This window comes from Propithecus coquereli, unplaced genomic scaffold, assembly GCF_000956105.1.
Source record: "Propithecus coquereli isolate 6110/MARCELLA unplaced genomic scaffold, Pcoq_1.0 Scaffold280, whole genome shotgun sequence".
Lineage (NCBI taxonomy): Eukaryota > Metazoa > Chordata > Mammalia > Primates > Indriidae > Propithecus > Propithecus coquereli.
Window position 1 is genome coordinate 3,896,185 of NW_012148397.1, and position 3,816 is coordinate 3,900,000.

The 3,816-nt window shown below is 45.5% G+C and overlaps 1 protein-coding gene across 1 annotated transcript in view; it reads right to left on the reverse strand.

Annotated features, from left to right (window-relative positions):
- Positions 1-3,351, reverse strand: part of MBTPS1 (membrane-bound transcription factor peptidase, site 1) — a 61,336-nt gene extending 57,985 nt beyond the window's left edge. The window contains exon 1 of the mRNA XM_012648178.1: positions 3,169-3,351. The gene's annotated coding sequence lies outside the window, so the exon portion shown is untranslated. The remainder of the gene's footprint in view (positions 1-3,168) is intronic.
- Between the last annotated feature and the right edge of the window lie 465 nt (positions 3,352-3,816).

A 3,816-nucleotide genomic window follows, 5' to 3' on the forward strand; every position in this document is an offset into this window, starting at 1 on the left:
TTAGATTTAATTTTATTCATAAATATAATAGAGCTTAAAAGGGATCTATCTCCCAGAAATTGTTCTCATAAATCTGTCTACAGCTACCTTCCAGCCTAAGGAAAAGATACCCTTTGAAAATATTACTTTTAGCTAGTTCATTCTGAAAAGGCTTATTACCATTTGGAATATTACTTAACTCACAGAGCCCATTGGAGCCGTTACTGGATCCACTAAGTGTTGATTGGATTTAATTTCTATAAATTCTTTATGCAGAAGACCTAGTTATCTATCCATACAAAGGCAAAGCCTTAAAAGATAGTATTTCCACACCTATGGATTGTCCATGAGTATGATTATTACATCTCTAAAACAGGTATAATCAAAAAATATTTGACATCAAATACTAAATGGAAAAGACAGTTCAAATCATATGTACTGGGAACAAGATTTTAAAGGAAGACAAAGTAGAAGAAATGTATTACTTGGACAAGCAACTGGTCTAGCAGACAACTAACATTCCCTGCAGCTCTGAGAGTTTCCTACTTATAATCTGCATAATAAAATACCACAAAGATTATACTTCTAGGTGTAACTAAAATACACTGGAAATTATTTCTCTGAAAATAATTAAAGAACATGATTCAGGTGAGAGGAAATAACTTGTATCACACAACAATCATCTAATTATGCACCTATGCCTTACTTTTTAATAAACTAGTTTACTAAAATAGCTCCAGAGAAGACTGAACTGTGTTTAGACTATGAAAGGATACTACCCAGTTCAATTAAAAGTTGGCTGAAAACTACCACTTTCGCAACTAATTGCACACTTGGCTGTATTACCATTGTTTAACAGGCTAACAATTAAGCAATGCCTGACTGCAATATCTTAAAATAAAGGTGTATTCTTAAGCCTGACTGAACCATTTCTTCTGTCCATCAGTTGGTCTTATAATTAAAAAAAAAAAAAAAAAAAAAAAAAAATTCAGCCCAATGTGTCAGCACAGACAGGTTAAGAAACCCTGGTCTGTGGTGTCTTTTTTTTTTTTTTAACCAAACCAGAGCACACACCTTTACTATCCTCGAAATGTAACAAACAGGGTAAGAAATCCTCCCCGCCCCACCCCATCCCAGGAAAGCATTTAATACGCCCCCAAAATCTGTGGTGTCTTCATTGCCAACTATTTCGCACATGTCGCTGTCGCTATCGTCTCCTTTTAGTCTTCCCTCATCCTTTAGTCATCTAGTATTAACTGGCCACATATGAGGCACCTCCAAACTCCATCCCTTTCTCATTCTACTCTAAATTCATTTCCTCGTGCAGACTCCTGCTGCATTCACGGGAGCAATGTGCAGTTTACCCTAGCCTTCAGGCTTCCTAGTTCTTGTTATTCTAATTATTTGTGGTACTTACTGTGGCTGCCACACAAACAAGAAGGCAGCAAGCAAGAACTATCTACCACTAGACTGGCAGAAAATAATACAGAATCAAAGAACATATGAATTTGAAGGGAATGTTAAAAACCTCTTGACTAGAAGAGATCCCACGTCATCCCCAGGTGCTTCAAAGGTTCTGTAAGCACTGCATTAAAATGTCCCTTTTTACAGAAAAATGACCAACTCTTGATTATACGAGATGTCTGGAGAGTGCAGTAGAGACGTAATGGGCAAAAGCCTGGCTCAGGCCCCAGCTCCTAACCTTGATAAACAGCTCTTCTGTCATCTGCATTATACACCGGAGCATAAAATAAAATTTTATTTGCAAAAAGCGTTCTGCATCAATGGTTATACAAAATGTCACATATCCATATAATAGAATGTTACTCAACTATAAAAAGGAATGAAATGCTGATTTATGCTACAACATGGGTAAAGCCTTGAAAACATAATAACTGAAAGAAACCAAAAACAAAGGGCCATATATCACATGATTCCATCTAAATATATGAAATATTGATAAAAAGTAAATCTAGGGAGACAAAGTAGATTAGTGGTTGCCTGGAGCTGGGGTTAGAAATGGGTATTGACTGCAACTGGGCAACAGGGGTCTTCTTGGGGAGATGGAAACATTCTAAAAATGACTATGGTGATGACTGCATAACTCTGTAAATTTACTAAAAAAAAAAAAACCATTGTATAGTACACTTAAAACAGGTGAATTTTATGGTATGTAAATTCTACCTCAATGAAACTCCTACATAAAAAAATAAAGAGGGTTCTGCAGATTAAAAAAAAAAAATTGGGAAGAATTATTGCTCTTCTCCAAGCCCTTTGTGTTTTTATATATGCAAACCGAGATCCAGAAGTTAGAGAGGCTTACTAGCATAGTTAAGACTAAAGGGCTGGTCTCCAGAATTGAACTCTGAGGTCTCATTCCACTTCACATCATTTGGAAGTGTCATTTAGCATCTAAAGAAAACGTAAATACTTAATTTGTGCCGATAAATAGGTCAAGATTGTCAGGGGTTCTACCCAAAACAAAGAGTAAACATCTTAACAAAAATGTTAACGATCTATAGCAGCCTTAGGTAGCCCAACCATGCCAAGACTTCAAGATCCCACAGCTTTAAAAGGCATTCTGGTTCTGAGTTCGCCAAACACTATCACGTGCCCAACTTGCCCACAGACTTCTTAAACTGCATTTTAAAAAAATCACTAGCGCAGTACGCACAGACCGAGATATGGCACAGAGGTGAGGTCACTGAAATCTGATAACAGGACATCCCTGGAAGCACACTTAGAACTATATGTCTGTCTGGAGGCTCGGGGGCCAGAGCCGGGCATATTACTTCACTCCGTTAACGTTTATTTCACGCAAAGAAAATAATGAAACTAAGCAAGCTACCAAACCGTGCCAACCCGCAGAGAGGGCCCGCAGGACGCACACAGCCGCGGCGGTGGCTGTCGCGCGAGGTCCGAGAACGCACTGCCGCGGAGCCCGGCGCGCCAACGCCTACCTAGGCCGCGTGACCCGGCCGGCCGCCCGCAGGTGCCAGGCTCCGCGACGCCGGCTGCCCGGTCGCAGCGCAGAGCCCAGGACCCGGCCGGGCCCGCGCAGCTCCCCGCGTCGCCCGGCCGCGGGGCCTCGGGCACAACCGGCCCACCCGAGCGCGCGGACGGCCGCGGCCGGGCAGGTGGGAGGTGCGGCAGCCACGGGGAGCCCGAGCGCGCGGGCGGCTGACGTACCTGGGGCGTCTCAAGCCCGGGTCCGGCGGGCCCGAGATAACGGCGCCTCAGCGGCGAACACGCCTCGGCTCTCCATTCGGGGCTGTTTACTCCCAAATCTCGCGAGACCGCGCGACTAGGGCAAGGAAGCCCACGGCTGGGAGCGTCGACTCCGCCGCCCCTGCGTGCCCTGCGTGCTCCGCGCCTGCGTACGGGTTCTGGACGCCGAAGATCGCGGGTCCGGGCCAGGAGGACAGGCGGAAGTCTCGCGACATTTGCAGCCCCGGGCCGGGGGCGCGGTGGGAGCGAAGGGGCGCGGCCAACTTGCCGGAACACGGTGAGAGGCGGTGGGAATGGACTGTTTTAATGCCCGGGCTTGGGACTCGCCGGGCCTTGAGGCCAGAAGCTCGGAAAATGAGCACAGGCCTGAAGGCGGTTGAGCTGGGCCAGGTTCTAGAAAGGACGACCCCGGCGGAAAGCTCCGCCCTCACTAACATTTTGCCATGAACGTGTTGAAAGCTAGTTTCTCCAATGCAGGTGTCCGCGTCCAAGTCAAGCTCATGGTTCTGCCAAGCTGGGGCGGCTTGGATTCCACACCCCTCGCTTACTCGGACATCTCTATCTTACCAGTGTGGCAGCTAAGGTGCCGGAGAGGGCTCGAATCCTGAA